The sequence below is a fragment of the Tyto alba genome, unplaced genomic scaffold, assembly GCF_018691265.1.
Source record: "Tyto alba isolate M040663 unplaced genomic scaffold, T.alba_DEE_v4.0 Super-Scaffold_20000042, whole genome shotgun sequence".
NCBI lineage: Eukaryota > Metazoa > Chordata > Aves > Strigiformes > Tytonidae > Tyto > Tyto alba.
In genome coordinates this window covers 2,857,362-2,876,267 of record NW_024881293.1, presented here as the reverse complement: position 1 = coordinate 2,876,267, position 18,906 = coordinate 2,857,362, and the positions used below count along the sequence as shown (strand labels likewise).

At 36.2% G+C, this 18,906-nt stretch overlaps 1 protein-coding gene across 7 annotated transcripts in view; it reads left to right on the top strand.

Moving 5' to 3' along the window:
• The window catches only part of PRDM2 (PR/SET domain 2), a 74,847-nt gene that overhangs the window by 30,276 nt on the left and 25,665 nt on the right, over positions 1-18,906 (top strand). Inside the window, exon 1 of one of the 7 annotated variants that reach the window (XM_042794098.1) lies at positions 16,346-16,404. The exons of the other annotated variants lie outside the window; for them this stretch is intronic. The gene's annotated coding sequence lies outside the window, so the exon portion shown is untranslated. Of the gene's footprint in view, positions 1-16,345; positions 16,405-18,906 lie in introns of those variants that run through there. 7 annotated transcript variants of the gene reach the window in all.

Sequence of the window (18,906 nt, the reverse complement as noted above, 5' to 3'; positions counted from 1 at the left end):
GTGTGTTTTTTTTTTTTTGGTTTGTTTTTTTTTTTTTTTGTTTGTTTTTTTGGTTTGTTTTTTTTTTTTTTTTTTTTTTGGTTTGTTTTTTTGGTTTGTTTTTTGGTTTGTTTTTTTGGTTTGTTTTTTTGGTTTGTTTTTTTGGTTTGTTTTTTGGTTTGTTTTTTGGTTTGTTTTTTGGTTTGTTTTTTGGTTTGTTTTTTGGTTTGTTTTTTGGTTTGTTTTTTGGTTTGTTTTTTGGTTTGTTTTTTGGTTTGTTTTTTGGTTTGTTTTTTGGTTTGTTTTTTGGTTTGTTTTTTGGTTTGTTTTTTGGTTTGTTTTTGGTTTGTTTTTGGTTTGTTTTTGGTTTGTTTTTTGGTTTGTTTTTTGGTTTGTTTTTTGGTTTGTTTTTTTAATAATTCTAACTAGATGACTAGATGATAGAAGGGGGATGAGAAGAGAAAGATGTTGTGACTTAACTTTATGCATGTGGAAAACTGGGAGTCAGTACAAGGTGATCTTTTTGGTTAAATACCAGTTTAGGAAACTTGCTAGAGAGTAGCTCCTCTGGAGGGTTGTGAAATTTGACTTCATTAGCTACCTGAACAGACAGATTAATTATTTTTTAATGAACTTTATTTTGGCCTATGTTGCAGGTTGTTGTCTTACATATTGAAGAGAAAATAGAACTAAGAACTGCCAGGTTTAAACAACTGTGAATGAGTGTGTCCTTTAGAAACACATTTTCGAGAAAAGTAAGCTGACAGTTTAATACCTTAGAAATGACTAGACGAGACATTATTTGGGAAGTGTATTATAATTTAGTTATTCAAAACACGCAGCTGTTAAACAGCACATAATTATTCTCTAGTCAGTAAAGCAAATATCCTTTTGAATTTTTAATGCACCGTAGGCCTTGTCCTTGGACACTAAAGATATCTATCATTTCACAAATAGTCTTGTTTCTGCAATTTATTTAATGAACTCTGATTATATCTGAAAAGGTGAACATGTCACAGGTACCAAAAATGTGATATGTTTTGCCCAATCAGTCAAGGCTTTCGTTATTGTAAGACTTCTCATTTTGAAGTAGGAATACTCTGTATTTCTGAAGAAATCCTCTCATGCTGTCAATTCAGACTGTCTTACCAGAAGAGGTAGGCCATACTAGATTTGTGAAGTTGAGATGCCATTTAAGAATGGGCAGCTGACTAAGTCTAGGGCAGACCCAGAGTACAGCTTGAATTGTTTTCCTTGACCTTGATCTGACCTCTGTTTGCAAGTGATAACTGACACAAGGTTCATAATCTCCTTTAGAGCATATTTAGGATGGCACCTGGCATCCTCCTCTGCGTACCAGCCTTCCGTAACATTTCTGCAGAAGGTGAGAGCTTGGTTATGCCTCAGTCATGTTTCACAAAACTCGCCCGCTCTTTACTTGCACTGCTTCTTAAGCAGTTCAATGTCTTGCATATTTTTGTTCTTGTAGTCTACATTCAAAATACTTTATAACTCCCAGGTGTTAAACTTCGCTAGTTACTGCCTGGCTTGGTCATAGGTTTTTATAGCTGGAGTAAATTCTTTACATCTTTCTTCTACTGTGCACAACAGCTTAGGAATCCTCGAGGAAAAGAGGCAGATTTTACTAATTTATTTTTATGCATTGAAATGTTGCATGTTGTTGCTAAGGTGATGAATGCATTTGAGATTTAGAATGAAATTTAGTAGGATAAAAGGGTATTGGGGGCGAGGGAGGAGGGAATACAACCCCCAAAAAAGAAAATACTTGGGTAGCTTCAGAGATTTTTATCAGAGCTAACCCCTGTTATCTTTGACATGATTGCTAAATGCTTAATCCAGCAGCTGCTGGTGCGTGGCCAACAACTAGCAGAAAAATTATACATTTTTTATGGCTTTTGCATTTTCTGAAATTTAATATGTTTGTTAAGAGTTTATCATCTGTTTCTCTCAAGTTGTAGTTAGTATGCTTCTATCCTGCCTGGCAAGCTTGTAGGAAAATTTGTTCAAATCAGATGTATTAGCACAAGATTTTTCATTAATTCCCTTTCTAAGGCAAAAAAGAGAACAGCTTGGCTTTCACTTTACAGTTCAATGCATGTGTCTGTTAGAGGAGTAGTGTGGGCATATTTTTTCTTTCATCAGGGCATTTCCTCCTTTATATATGACAGTAGTAATATCAAAGATGAGTGTTTCCTTCAGAAAAACCACTTTTGGAGTCTCTGGCTTCTGATTTAGTCTTCCTTTCAAAAGTAACTTTTCACTAACTAAAGTATAAAAAAAAAAAAAAAAAGATGGTCATACATAAAAATATCCAGTGGTTTTATCAGGCTATAATCTGCTATAAAGCTAAGCTCCAAAGTGTAGTCAAACAATGCTAAAATAGTCTAGGCAGTTTCTGCTATGGATTATGTGGCAGATCAGAAGTTTGTTCTCAGAGGAAGAAAGATACTGATGTTACACAGGACAAAAGTTTGCTCTGCTAAATCCTTGTGACTAATACCTTTTAAAAACAACTGTTTGCTGGGGGTGGGGGGCAGAAGAGGGCAATGTTTTACTTCTCCTGTGCTTATTTATATATGTATGGTAGTGGCTCTGTGCTGTGCCGATCAGCTGTATTCCTGTCTTAGCTGTGTTCCACATAGCACTTTATCTAGTCAACAAACCCCAGTGGCATGATTCCTACTATTGTCTGAAATGAATACTGCATGTGCTTCTCTCCCGTCTTCTTTCTGTACAAAGTCAGGCTGTCAAGAGGGGGGAAAAAAGTCTGTAATTTCCTTTCACCAAAAGCAAATAAGGCAACTTGAGTGGGAGTCTCATGAAACCAAATGACCTCTTAAAAAACCCAGTTGTGTCACTTCTTAAAATAAGAGTCCTTTGTTGTAGTGCAGGCAAAACACCTGAATTAGGTTCACCTACATCTTCAGCAGCCCCTGGTGATTATTTATTGTAGTAGAGACTTAAAGTCTCAAAACATTGCTAATAAATCTCTTAAAACTTTACCTTAAATGGCTCTACTGCTGTCATAGTGTTGCTATTTCCCATGGTTCTTATCAGATTTCAGGGAGAGCATGAACTATAGGGTAACGCTTAGTAAATAATACTGTCCCAGAGATAGTGTGATATTAAGTTGGGTGAATTATAAATCGTCATCTGTTATAAATAATTATTATGCCTTGTTTTATATCAGTCTGAATGCAAAGTGCAACTTTAGGCTTCTGCTTCACAGATTCTAAATAAATGCTGTCATAATAAAAGGTACAGTGGATTTTCTTTTGTCTAAGAGTGACTATTGCTGAAACAGTGTCAAATAGCTGCAGTGGAAAAGGGAGATGTCAAGATGAAATACGCAGGCTAAATTCTGTGGCAGTAGAAATCCTAGGTTTTTTGTTTGCTAATACTTTCATAGGCATTCTCACTTCCAAATACTTAGTTGTACTTGAGAGTCGCATAAATATGCATCCTATTTACAAAAGGTAGGCTTTGGATTGCCATCTGGATGTCATCACAAATGGAAATCGTGGCCAAGTGGTGCCCTGATTGGTTTTTAAGTTGCATGAATGTATTAGTTGTACTTGGAATAAGTTTAAAACTTATTTCCAAACAGAAAACAACTTGTAAGAAAAATGATTGCATATTAATTGGAATGTAGCTTATAAAAGGATGTTAAAGTTCTGTAGGTTGTATGTTTTTAGCAAGGTTAACATGAAATGATGCTCTTACGTAAGCTCTATTTCTAAGTAGCAACTCAGAAGGCTTCAAAATTTCCTAGCTAATGACTTGGAAAAGACAAGGGAGGAAGGAGAAGGTAAACAAGATCATCTAGAACAAAACCTTAAAATGAAATTTACTTTGATTTCCCAAAATCACACTGATTTGTGAGGAGAATTGTATTACTTTGGTTAGCAAGCTGCATTTGGGATGTCAAAGAACTGTATCTCTATGGCAGCTCCTATCTGGTGAATATCTTAATATATTTGAGGTCTTCTAACCAGCAGAAATTTTCTTTTCTCTCTCATAAGCGGGGCCCTTTGAATAGGACACTCGTATTACTTTAAATTCCCATCTTCACTTCTACAGCAACGCCCCCGGTTCCCATGATAGCTGCTGCTCTGAGCTTTCCCGAACAGCAGAGTGAAATTGGTGTGATTCATTCCAGCCTTGCTTCTGCCTACGGGTTTAAGAGTAGGAGAAGATAAGCCTTCATTTCAGAGGTAAAAAAATGTTATCTGCATTTTAAAAAAAAAATAAAAATCAGCACTAAATTGGATGTATTTGACTCCTGAAGCTCCATATTTCTGAGTATAAACTTTTAAAATATGAGGCATTAGCATGTTCAGATATTTCCTAAGTTATTAAAAAGCCCAGTGTTTTTGCTATTAGTCAGGTCCTATCGTATTTATGTGAACACTGGGAAACTTGTTTACTTACGTGCTGTAATTATAAGGCTAGAGAAGGCTGTAAGGCTTGTTTGTTCTTCAGAAGCCTCAGATGTACTATTGTGTATACACTCACTTGGAAAGTTCCCCCCTGCGCAGCTGGTACTGGAGATCCACAGGTGCTGTCAGTGCACGGTGCTGGTACCGGCCTGGCAGGGTACGTGTTTGTGCTGGCAGGGGGGTCAGGCGTCCTGGTGTCTGTAGTAGGGGGGCCCAGCTTTGTCAACACAAGCATCTGACTGGTGATGTCACCAAGAAAGCTGAATTTCTTATAGGAAGATTTTAGCAAAGAGCTTGAAGGTGATCAGGAATGTGGTGCAAGGGCTCCGGGTCTTTGTTAAAACAAGTACTACAAGCACCTTGCATACTCCCTCTGTTACATACTTGTGGTGGTTTTTTTGTCCTTAAAATAACAATGTGGCCTTCATGATTGTAACAAGTTGGCACGTTTCTAGCTACTAACTTATTTCTGGCTAGAGCAAATGTATATATTTATCTAACATAATAAAAATATTTTTCTTGGGTTATTTGATTATTCAGATTCTGAAGTGTTACATATTTTACTTTATACTTTTGCTTTTTCAGCCATACTTCCTTATACTGTTTTTTCCAAGTTAAAAAAATAAAGTGCATCTAGACCACAGTTGCAGCATTTCCTAGCAAATTTGCTAATGCTGTCTTCAGTTACATAACCTACACTGGGAAGTGAAATAAGGCACCAGACAGCTTTCCAGTATTAATCAATTTTTTTCTGTTGATCAGAGTTAGATTTGAAAAGATGAGTGACCTGGAAGAAAAGAAGCTTGGTATTCCACTGCTAATTTTTTTTTTTTTTAGTTAAGTCAGCATGTTTTGAAATTATTCTCCCCCTTAGGAAAATACTTTCTTAATTTTCCTGAAAACAAGTGAAAAGTTACTAAGTTTCTATTGAAATATTACTTTTCCTTGTAGAAATATTTTATTGTATTAGGATTTTCCCAAACTTTCTTCGAATGTTCTCTTTTGAATCACAGAAATGTTTAAATGATTTTGTGTAGAATATGCAGAGAAAATTTGGTGAATGCTGTTTTAGGGAAGAGCTTTGAGATAAGTAGATTTGGAGGTTATGTTCCAAAATAAGAAGGGAATGAGTTCCTGCAGAACAGGAGAACAGACACTGTTTTCCAGAATGAAACAAGTGCTTTTCTCTTTCATTCCCTGGAGTGAACTATTTTGTGATTTAGAATTGTCCTGCTGCTTTAGCATACAAGAGAGCAAACTCAATGTGTTACTGACTGCCTTATCTGTATTAAAGTGCTAGAGTTGACTGTCTCCCCTACATCGGGATGACTTTTATTCACATGAATAATCCTTACCTGAATTTCTTTGCGTTACCTTGCATTAAGTCAAGGGTTTACCTGACACTGTTGTTGTTTATGTGGTTTCCTTACCCTTCTATGCAATCTCCTACTTCATTTTTTGTTTTATAATTGGAGACTGGCTTTTATGGTGCGTACAAGGTAAAGTCAAGGATCGACTTTCATTGTATTCTTATTTTATTTACCTCTAGCTTGAATCATATCTTAATATAGTGAAGGCTCTAAGTTCTCCTTGTAATGAGAATCTTCTATACCTCTTAATCATTTTTACTGCCTTTCTCTAGATGTTTTCTTTTTGATTCATCTTTTCATAACTGTTTGAACAATATTTTTCATATTGATTCTGTATCATCAACAGTACTAAACTTTGTAGTGCTTGTTTTTATTACAATTTACCATAATTTTGCATCCATCATTTACTTTACTTGATTTGTTTACAGGGAACCTCTTACACTGAGGACCTCTCTGCTCATGCCCCATGTAATTGATAATGCAGTGATAAACAATCAGGTTGAGCTAACTTCAGGTGTATACATACAAAGTTTTGACAGGTCATTTATGGGAAAAGATGCAGGCTCCATTTGTGTGTGTGTTTGTGGCTAAGAGCTGTTTTCTTTAATTGTGAGTTCTCCTTTGTAAGGCAACTTGTGTTTGTAAAGTCTTTCTGAAGATTCTCATGTTACTGGATTACAAAACTGCAAAATATCAAAATAATTTTATATTCCACTTATTAACCATTTAGTACATGTACCAAATGAACAAAAAGGAAAAATAGTTGCAAGACCAGAGAGAGTAGATATTTTTTTTTTTGTCTGCCAAACCTTCAAATTTATTTTGTTATTCCAGCTAAGATCTTTATACAAATTGACAGGAATTACTTTCTTTGGAAGAATTCTCACTGGCCTACGTTCACTGTGACAAGTTCCTCAAGGAAATGTTATAGCAGTCTAAGTTTTTTACTTGGGTTTAACAGTTATTGAAATAAGATTCACTGGTATTTCAACATTTGTAGCTAAGAAATTAAATAATGTCTGAACATCAGATACTCACTAGCAAATGTTTACTTACCTTTTATTCACTTTTCCCCCTGGACTAAGCAAGCCGAATATTTGTTTGGATCATCAGTGCATGTAAGTTACTTAGGATGAAACTTTGAGAAGCACTTCGGAGCTTACCAGGGCTGCTGCTAAGAGTTAATTTTGTTACACTTTCTGTTGGAGTTCTGCAAGAGCGTTTGATAGACTATGATTAATGCTTTAGAACTTCAAAGAGGCAATATTATTAATGTGATGATTGACATAAAGTTACTCTAGTGAGAGTATTATAATAGCTGAAAATCTATCATCTTGATTATTATTACTGCAGAATGGCACGGAAATGGGTAGTCAGCTATACTTCTAACTTGCATTGAGAGCCAGATGCCTCACTTGAGTAGTCATAACAAGATTCATATTTATTTGGCAGTCCATAAGAAACAATTTGAATGGGAACGACCTAATGATTCTGAAAGTGATTGATTCATACAAATTTTGGTAACGTCTCTTAAGCCTCACCCTTATTTGGAGCCAAGTCCAGTGCAAACATCCCTATGTTGCTGCCAGTAAAATTGGGAACTAAGTGTCTAGATAGTAAGTTCTGCTGTAAAGAAGCTCAACTGCAATGATAGCTGACTTCTCTTTAGCAGTAAGTTTGTATCAGAATGTTAAAATACACACCTTTGCCATAGAGTTGTACTCTTAAAAGGAAAGGTGGGAGGCTGCTGCCATATATTAGAGTTGTCTTGGGCTTTTACCAAGGAGTAGGGCATACCAAGTTTCAGTGACTTGAGTAAAAAACTGACTTTCCTGCAAAATGTTCTGTTTCAAGTTGCAGGTAAAGAGCAGAGAGTCCAGTGTTTCAGATCTTACGGACCCTTGTCAGGGATTGCAAAATCAGAGAGGACTTTGTGCTGAAACTTCGCTCATAGCTACCAAATCCTTAACTGTTAAGTGTCAGCCTCCAGTCTCTCCACTCTCATATACCAGAGCTATGTTTTTTCAGGTTCCTTGTCTGCAAATGCAATGTTTTTGTTATTTTTCTGTGACATTTTATTTTTGTATTCTGCTTTAGTTGACATTTTGTGTTCTGAAAAGATGTGTGCAAAAAAAATTCTACAATTTTAATTTGATTTAAACAGCTTAATCTTGAATGTAGCCATTAACTGAGCAGAAGATAAATACATTGGTGCTCTCTCAGGTATTTGTTTTCACTTTATTTGAAAAATGGAGGAAGTTGCCTTTCCCTAAAGTGACTTTATGAGCCTGTTGACCTTTCTTGATTTCATAAATTAAGCAGATACCAGTTTGCTGTCATCTGGTTTGGGGTGAACTATAAATTTAGTAACTTCTGTTGTTGGCTGTGTTAACATGAGTGCCAACTGTTGCTCTTGCCCTGTAGTACTCTGTTCTGCATCTTGAGAAATGCATTGTTTAGGCAACTGGAGCATTACAGTTAGAGTTCTTTTACAAATGTATTTCAGTATTATCTTCTGTTATCAGAGAAGACTGAAAGGCATTTCTCTAAGAAAATATCAATGGGCTGCAGCTGAAATGAGTGAAGCACTTGGTTTCATGGAGAAAGCTAAGCAAATCTTTCAGTTTCTCAGCAGATAAAAATGATTCGGGGACTACACTGTAATGAGTTTACATAATGTTTGCCCTCTTCCTTTATCTACTTTCATATATTAGAAAGGACCTGCAGTGATAGGCTGTCATATAACCTTGGATCGTGACTCTGAAGTTGATGAATCTTTCCAAATTTTACAGATGCAGAGAAGGAAAGTTTTCATCCCTGCAAATGTTGTGACAGTAGCTACTTATTAACAATTAAAGATGTTCTTTGTTGTGTTGGAGACTCGGTTTATAAAATGCTATAATATTTTTAATGGGGACTAATGGAAATACACTACATATTTACTATAGGAGGTAGTTAGTAATTCAGTTTTTGTCATCTCTCCTTAAGTTGTTAATCATGTTGTTTTCCTTATCTTGTATAAATATGAGTGCATGTAATTTAACATATATTGGTTTTACATCTCTGTTTTTAGTGCCTTAGCAAAAGGCTCAGGGAAATTAAAAATATTATGCTTGCAGTAAATAATAGCCTTTAAAACTGTACAGAAGAAAGAAATCTTGTTTAAGGCATGCTTGCATTGCATGCCAAAACTGATACCTTGGCACTTTGGAGTGCAGTGGTGAAAGGAGGGCAAGAAGGGAATATAGTAATGGGAAATACCACTGAGTATGTTTTCCAAAGTAATTTTCCCTTTTTGAAATGCAAGATAGGAATCTATTGCAAATCTATTAGATTGCAGCTGATAACATAAAAAAAAGATTTTTATCAACAAAAATGTATACTGTATGCGTTTTTTCCCCTATTGAATTCCCCAAAGTAAAGATTACCTCTGCAAGTTGTACTGAAGGAAAATAAGAGAATAAGATGGTTAAAGGAAAGAAAACTGGAAATGTATGCCAAGGGGGGGGCTGAAATACATTGTGAAACAGAAGGGGGTGAGAATATTTTTGTTGGAGAAAAATTTCTGACAAATGATACAATGTAGGTACAGTAAAAGGATTCAGTTGGGTAAAAATAAATAATGGAGGACAAATTTGAGTGAATGTAAATAAAAGATGTTGAGCGTGACCTTGTAGCAATTCTGAAGGGTTGAATTTTATACATGGTAGATTTAATCTCGTGGTAGCAGCACTGTCTGGATCCTACATCTGTGAGAGGCTTTGCTCTTGTTTCCTCAGTGTTAGAGACTCCTGTTACAGTAATCCCAGTGAGACAAAGGCAGTCCTGTTTCCTGGGAATTGTAGCCCTCGTACAGCTGCATTCTCCAAGTAAAGCCATAGCCCATGTCTGGACAAACAGTTGGATAAACTGTGCGTTTTTGGTCTTCCATGCAATTGCAGGTTTTCACTAACCTTTTGAGAACTCTGTTTGGCATGGTGGAGTGAAATTGCTCTTGATAGCAGAACACCACCTTTATCAGCAGTGTAGGAGGGGCATTAGCTTTTGGGTCTGCATGTGGATTCAGCAGTGTTTTTTTTTTTTCTTTTTTTCTTTTTGTTTTAAATGGCACTTATTGGTATGACCACTGCTGAATTTTTAATGTATCTAGTTTGTCAAACAGTGGAATAAAATTGCAGGTAAAGTTCTAAGTAGTTACCTTTAAAGATAACTTAGCTTCAAAAACCCAGATATTTTTGATCTAGACCTCTCCAATGTTTAGTGATCCAAATAGGACCATGACAAATATTTGGGTTATTTATTACAGATAAAGGCAGACTGATTCAATAGTGAGCATTTTAAAGTTTTGTGTTATAAGTAGTCATGTGAGGTCTTTCATTTGCATTATCTTGCAAGTGGTGCTGTCAAAATGCATTATTTCTTAACTATCTGAGTGTCCGAGTATCATTTCAGGGTCAGAAAAACATTTATTGGAGAGCTATAATGAAGGTAGAAGCAACATTTTCTGGATTCAAGTAAAAGCTTATCTTTTTTAAAGCAGAGATTTAAGTTTTGACCAATTCTCTATTTAAATACAAAACTTGGATGCTCTCTTTTTAACTGAATTGTACATAAAAACTGGCTAAATATAGAGAATGTGTTATTTCTGGAAAATCTGTATGCCAGCTGTCAGTTCTTTTGTTGCAACTTTTGTTTTAATACTTAGCAAAATAAAAGCTAATGGAATATAACTACAGAGAAGACTGTCATGTTTTCTGTAATGGGTTGGCTCTGTCAATGGTAGCTTTGGTTAGCTATCAAGTGACTTCCTAGGAATTTGTAGTGAATGGTGGGAGGTTTCGTTATTAGGGTGGGTAGGAGGTAGAAATAAACAACTGTGTTGAGTGAGAAATTCTAGAGTAAGTCTGCATGTTTGTGTACTCTGTATCTGCTATTTTAGTTTTAAAAATTTTGGCATGGGGCAAAAATAACATTTTTAAATCTTGCTAAGACAACAGCTCTATGTTTAATTATTTACATTTAATTAATTCATCACAGCTCTTGTGTGGGTTAAAATTGCATAGAGTTAAACCCTGTGGATGTTTGCCATACTTTGTAATTGTTAGGTGACATTCTGTAGTACTTAAGTCATTATGGATGAGTAAGTCTTCCAGTCTATAAACTTAAGACTTCCTATGATTTAAACTCAGGTTAGTCAGAAGGCATAACATATTAAGGATTTGAATGAGATGCTGCAAATGTGGATGGCATACTATTGCAAACAGATAATATAAGCTACTACTTGCCCCCCATTTTGTTACAGAGGGTGATGGTACATAATTTACAAAACATAAAGTGTATGAAAAAGAATGGAGACAATTCCTGTTTCAAATTTTATGGACTGGTGTAATACCACAAATTTAGATAGGCTTCTCAATTGTAGAATTTTTCAGCCTAAATTTTTTTTTTTTCTAATTTGTTTTCTGAATTTTGTGAATAGCTTAAGCTAAGCTTTTCTGGGCTCATGAAGAACTCCGTATAATGGCAAGATATTCTCTTTTGCTTTTTGCGAACTCTTGCATCATTGCTTTATGTTGGCATGGCATATCCTATGACACCATGCTAACGTTTCTTGTAGTGGCTATTATATAATTCAAGAAGTTTATGGTGACATATAGTAACATGATCTTCAGTGCTATCATTAAAGTGGAGACTTTGCCAAACATTTGCAGAAATTGGTGTTTTAAATAGCCCAGCTCAGAATTTTCTTACGCTTTCCATGGCAACAAGTTCATCTGTTATGCAAATGTCATGCTAACAGTCTCTGTAAATGCATTGCTCTATTTCTTTTCTGTAAAATGGATATTTAGTGCTTTGTACAAACATTTTAATACACATATACGGTTAGGTATATGTGCATCTGTCTTCAGGTATATTGAAATATCTTCCCAAGGTGAGACTTTATTGTAACATTTAAAATCTGGTTGGAAAATGCAGGGATTAAAATGCTGCTGTTTGTATGTGAAGTGATGGTTAATGTGTAGCAATATGTTTATACAACAGGCAGTTTGATATTAATAGAACTACTGTGAAGTTTGTCTTCCATGCTTATTCTGTTCCTCTTTCTCTTGCTTCTACTGTGTAAGCTTGAAAGAGTCTTTTTAAGGAAGAGGAGATGCAAGTTCTGCTGGAAAAAATTACAGCTGAACCTTTGCTCATGGCATTTTCCTTCATTCTTTGTGCCAAACAGCCATTTATATCTTGTGCTTCTGTTTGTGGTCTTCAAACAGCAGCAGTAGTAGTACTGGTCATTGAGTTTCGAATTACAGTGAGGGAGAACACATTATCTACAACAACAGGCCGTGCAATTTCTCTTCAGAGACCTTGCTGCTATAACTTTTGCTTTTGCAAGATCCCTCCTGGGCACCTTCGGTATCACTTGACACATGTGAACCTGTTGCAGGACAGACTTTGTGCATGTGCTACGTTGGCCTCTCCCGCCAGCCTGTGATGAAGGGATGTGGAGAGCTGAGCTCTGTCCAGTGGTCAGGCCCTGGCCTTCCTACTGCGGGGGGATTGCCGGTGGCTCAGGGGTCGCTGCTGAGGCTTTGTCCTAGGAACGGTGGCGGGACTGTGATAAGCACAAGGCCTGACAGATACCAGCCTCCAGCTGTGGGAGGAAGCAATCCAGCAGAGAATGGTGAGGCCACCATGGGCTGAATGTCCACTTCTGTACTACAGAGATGGCACTTTAGCCACAGATCATTTACCATACAGAAGTAAGATCTTCAGTAGCTCCAAATTATTCTCATGATTCTCAGGAGTCAGAAGTTAAAATTACATTGTGCTAATTTTTGTACACTGTAAAACAGCTCATGTCAATTTTAGTATTTTATTTGCTTAACAGTACCTAAAATCATGCCTACATAAACTAGCGGTATATGATAACTTTATAATGGTGTTGCAAGAAAAATGTTCCACCAGTTATTTATAATAATGATGGATTGAGAAAAAGAGGGTAATAAAAGTATTTAAAAGTTGTAGTTTTCTGTGCATATGCCTCTTAATGATACTGTGTATGCAGCCATTCAGATTTAATTGACATGCCCTTTAATTAGATGTTTGCTTCAATAATTGAGTGGTGCCTTGTATGGCTTGAATTTCACCCTTAGAATTTCTGGAATATGAAAAAATGTGCTGCTTTTGCATCCTTTTTACATTTTTTTTTTTTTTTAATGTTCAGTTTTAGAAAGATTTAGTCTTGGAAACAGAAGAGTTGACTAATGTTGTTATATGTATTTTTGAATCTGAGAGTTAGGTACCTTCCTACCTTTGTCAGAGGATGTTAGGAAGGGTTTTGTGTGTTTGCACCAAGTGGGATGCACCTCTATAGCCAAACTGGAAAATGCTCCTAGTATAACGTATCTTACACTAATATTAAAATAAAAGTAAAAGCTTTTTCTGGCTTGACTCATACCAATTCAGTCTGAAAAAAAAAAAATCTACCACCAAAGCTGTTCTGTGGCAGCACTTGGATATCTGAGCCCTGGGGTCTTGGGAAGCATCCACTTTGGTTCTGTAGTAATTTTTCTTGCCAGTACAAGAGCATTTTCCCCAAAAGCATTTGGTAGGCAGTGGTTTTGTGTTTTGTTTCAGTTTAAGTTGGAACCTTTTGAGTTCAAAAGACATTTCCCCCCACCCCAGATAATAATGTATGTGTGTTCAGAAGTACACTTCAGAGTTTTTCAGCTAAGCTTGCTCTAATCAAGTTTCAAAGGAGTATTTAAATGCAAGTAGTTAAAAGGAACTTTGGTATATTGTTGTATTAATAGTAATATTATGTAAGAAAAACTGGAAGTTGATGTCATAATATTTAAGTAACTTTAACAAAGCAGAACTGCTGAGATTTTTTTCTTTCAAGGTTGTAGTCTTTTCTATTCCTAGCCTAATATTTACTAACTTTGTGACTTACCCCTGCTATTTTTACTCTCGCTTCCTCTTTCTCCAGTAATCTGCAGTGTGGCATTTTGAACAGTGTAATGGAATAACCTCACCTCTCCTAGATCACTTAAAACCTTGGACAGCAGTTTAAAAATTGTTTATCATAAGATATAAGATGGTGGATGCTGTGAGTCAAATATTCTTTGATGCAATAATATGATCGAGGTTTAAGTCTGCAGTGCTTAACATGCAGCCCCTCTTCAAAAATGAATTAATAACTATGCAATGAACCTGTAGTATATATTTCTAAATGTGGCAGTTGGCTTAGATCTTTAAATAATGTATTTGCAGAACCTTGTGAGTTTGAGCTCATGTTTTCAGCAAATTTCTGTAATCCCCATGGTTATTAAAAAAAATACTCATACACATACATGAGGCATGTCATACCTAAGTATTAAGAGTTCTTAGCTGTTCTCAGTGACTGTGAGCAGCTCCTAACGTGCAGGTATGTTGCTGTTTATTTAGCCAGGTGGTTTATGATTTGGCTTTGCTGTCTGAGCAGGTGCTGGTAGATAATAATGAAAGGTTTTGTAAACAAGGTTTCACTATGTAATGAACTGTGGCTAGTGATGAATCAAAAAAAGGGGGGAGGGCGGGGGGAGCAGAATGAAGACACTTAAATGCTAACAGAGGAAAATGTATTAAAAGAACAGCCTTAGTATTCACATCCTGGGCATTTTGAATTCAGTAACTTTTTTTTTTTGTGCTTAGTTACTTTACTGTTTAATCAATTCCATTTATTAAACGTGTAAGGTCTTTGACATTTATGTACTGTGACAGTCACAGTTGGACAAGATTCTAAGAAGTCACTGCAACACATTCCTACATTTTTTTCGTGCTCCTTCAGCTAGCACAACTTGGATTTAATTTTTTGGAGCAATTTATGCTGTTATTTTGGATATGGATTTTTTATGTATAAAGGGCATTTGTGTCTTCTAGCCTGTCTTCTGGAAGAAACAACTAGTCAGATTTTTACAGATGCCTGAAGGTTTAAGGAATTTACTTTGAAAAGCATGACATCTACTTGTATTCTGGATACAGGAACAGAGGAATTCTGGTGCACAGCAAACTGTTTATCAAATTAAAAATCGAGTTGCATCAGTGTATTAGAATTCATTAGTCAGAATAATGTGGAAATGGTCATGCAGTTGTCTTTTGCTGAATTTTCTGTAAGGATTTTTTTAGCTTATAAATACACTTAATCTTTATTTCATTCTCTCCAATGCCAAAAATACAAATTGATGGGTTTTTTTTTTTCAATGGGAGGAAAAAAGATAATCAAAAGTTGATTTACAGAATAGCAGCAAGTACTGCGTGGGATTGATGCAAACCTCCACTGATCTCAACCAGTTTCAAAGGGATTTCACTAGTGAGTTTATATTATTACACTGTAATTCATACTGCGAAACTTTGCGGCGATCAGTTTGTCAGGCTCTAACATGCAAATTTGCCCTTTCCGTTTAGCCATACCCTTTCAAGGTGGCTACACTTGTGTGTGCTCTAAGAACACTTTCCGAGGAGTCTCTGAGGGAACTTCTCCACTGTTTTGCAGGAGACTTGAGATTTGGGCAGGTATCTGTGGTACTTCTAAGCAACAGCACAGATGAGGTATGGGGTAGATCGGTTACTGGGCTGCAATTGCTGACTGCAAATTTCAAAGGAATACCAGAAACTCATACCAGTAATTCTTTTCACTTATTAACCCAAGATTTTTGGGGAGGCAAATGTCTGTCTTTGATATTTCTTGTGAATGATCAAAACAGTGCTTGAGATCATATGTGAGTGGCCTTCTTTCTTTCTGATCTTAACTGTGAACATGCTTGGTGCTGCACTTGAAGGTTATTGAAGATAATAGCATCTTGTACAACTTAGCAATATTTAATTATAGAATTCAGCTCCGATTGTATGGGAAGACTGTATTTAACTTCTTCCCCGCTGGCATCTGAGTATGCTTATCCCACCGCACCAGAAATAACTCCATGGTTTTACAGTTTCGTTAGTATTTTGGTTAACAGCAAAAATATGAGCACAGATAACTGTAGGTTGTTTTGAGATGTCTTGATTTGATCAATGAAATGAAGTACGGGCAAATAAAGGTTATATATGTCTTTGAAATTCCTACTCTGTTGTTATCTGAGCTCTTCTGAAATAAGTGAGACTACAGCATAAGTATCAGCCAATTATCTGGACATTGGCAATAGCCTGAGATCTCCTGTGCCTGTTGCAATGTTTGTGCTAAATGTTACAAAGCTTTTGTAAAGGTGTAAAGGCAGATAATGCTCATGTTGACCTATCTACAACATAGGTGAAGGAAAGGGGAGAAAAAGGAACCCTATTTAAAAATTAAGTTGCAAGACAATTGATGCATTCCTTTTGATCACTATAGACAAGTAGCTCCTTTCCATCTGTTTCCTTCATTCATTTTCCTTTGCATCTTTCTTTTGCAATTCTTTTAATGCACATACACATATATTAAGTTCTGCCCTTCATTTATTCTTTTGTCATTGTTTCCATTTCACTTTCCCTGTGTTTCATTCCTGTATCTTTCTTGTTTAGACCAAGTGGAGGATCCAGCTGGCAGTAGCAGCCATGTAGGACCCTTCAGGAACCTGATGGTAAGTGCACGTGTGTACTTATACTCAGGCTTCCACCAGGTTCTGTATTCTGAGGCATTTTCCCCCCTGCTGCAGGCTTCTGTTAGTTCTTGACATCTTACACTGTAAGAAAATTAAGGGATAGACCTTGGTCTACTCATTGACAGCTTTTATATCAGAATAGTAGGTTGCATTTTTCATTGAAAATCTGCAGGAAGGCGATGCAAATCTTTCAGGTTTACAAGGATTAAAAAAGCAGAACTCATGGGGGAAAGTCTATCAAAAGCTATTAAATATCTTCGGAAGTTCCTGAACTCGATAAGTGAAAGCTGGGAGAGCATACCAATGAAGTATCACTTTACTGTTACTCTGTTCTTAAATTCTCTTCCTGGGCACCTGCCATTGAACATTCAGGGCCATGAAATGGATGCATCTGGGACAATCTTTGCCATGCTTGAGTATAGTGGGTTCTTTTAACCTTTACAAAGAAAGCTGCAAGTTAGAAAATGAACAAACTAAAGCTGGTAAAAGAAAAACGTCAAAAATAGGTTGGTGTCTCAGTTTGATGTGTGTCAGAAATTGATCTGATGCATCTGAAATTATGTATGTACACAAACAATTTTGCTCGCTATGTTGAGTAGGGGCAAGTAGGTGCTAGATGAATCTTCTCTTCAAATAAGTTCTGGCTTAAAGTCCAAGAACTTAAAACATTTCCAGCTGTATCAGCGAGCAGATTTCATCTTTTGGTTGACTGGTTTGTTTGGTTTTTAAGGAGAACTTGCAAATTATCTTCTTTCCATCAATAGCATAAGGAAGTATGTGACTTTAGTAACTCCATTTTGTGTACAAATCCTGCTAGTCTAGTGATTTCCCAGATGACACATTGGAACACCTATGCACGCATTAGCACTTCTGAGTCATTTTTGTTGTTGCTTTTGCATACTCTAGAGAGCACAATATATTTCTAATCTTGTTTTAAGAAGGAACTAATTGGGTCTTTGTTTGAAGGCATTTACAGTAACGTGTCATTATGGTGAAATTCAGTGCTGCTGTAGAGTCAGATGTAGAATTACCCAGTGACTTCATCTGCAATACCATCATATGCTGTACCATCTAGTAAAATATTGTCTATCACTGTAGCCAAGTCTGACATAGATGAGAGGGGCCTGTGGACCAATATTTCCTTGTTTCCAGTCTCACCTGTAGAAATGAGAGTTCAATCTAGCATTTTGTCATTTAAGTCAAGATACTGATGTTGGTCTTTAAATGATAAGTGGTCTGTAAAAAAAATTGTCAGCTCTAAAGGGATACTAGCAATTAAATACGTCTTATTATATCACTCCTAAGATGTATTGTGATGCATGTTTGATTCATTAGGAATGTACTGAAATTTCACACTTAGACCTTTTTACCTAGAAGTGGAACTGTTTGATTGTGTTGCTATACATTTCAAGAGTGATTTCGGGTGACTTGGGAGATATTTCTGGAAACATATTTGAAGTCCTTCATACTCAGATCTTGGTACTGCTGGTTGTAATTAGAAACATTAAAGGTGCTGATGATTAAAAAATTATGGTCAAACTGGACATTCAGTAACCTGTCAGGTAAAGATGTGCTTAAACTCCATATGCCTGTGAGAACACTGAAACATATGATAAATCATCTAACAACTTGCAGGTGTTTGATATAAAGTACAGTTGTATATAGTGTTGTCAAATAAACCAGTGTTGCTTCATTATGGCAGGTTTAGACACAGGGATCGTTACAATATTTGAGGATATTATGAGAGAATTGCTAATTCACTTTAGGAAGGGTGCATGTGTATTTTCCAAAGGTGACAAAAATTCATTCTGAGTGACTATTGTTGGTCTCTTAGACTAAAACTTGTTAAATGGGAGTAAGAAAATAAAAAAAGGGAAATTACATACCTGAAACTGAAACACATGGGAATTTGGGGAGATCCTGTGAAATCTGAGCTCCTTGAAATACAGATAATTATTTAGGTAGACTAGAATGTTCAAATAAAACCAAGCGTTTCCTTTCAAAGCTGACCTGTCTCTGATCTGTTCTATTGGAGGGGGTGCATGCTTAGAAATTTTCAGTTTGAATAGAGGAACATTTTTTAAAAGGCATTTAAATTTCTTGGCTCAAGATGTGAAAAATATTTTCAAGGAAAAAAGGGAGGAACTTATTGACAGGACTGTGAATTGGAAGAATGTGCTTCTAAATGGATTTAGGGCTATGATGCACACTTCTGAGGGAAGGGTCAGTGCGTTTAAAAAGTAGCTTTTTTTTTTTTTTTTTTTTTTTTTTGGAGGGGCAAAGGGGGAATTTGGATTGCTGCTTCTGGAGAAATCTCATTCCTGAGGGGTGGTGTGTAGAAGTGTGAAGTTTCAGAGGAGACTGATGTCTCAAACAGTGTCATGTCAAATGATCATTCTGTATGGAGAGGATGGTCTTTGCAGTGAATTGAATTGGAAGACTTCAAAGTTTCATTTGTTATGACACAGTTCTTATAGTTTC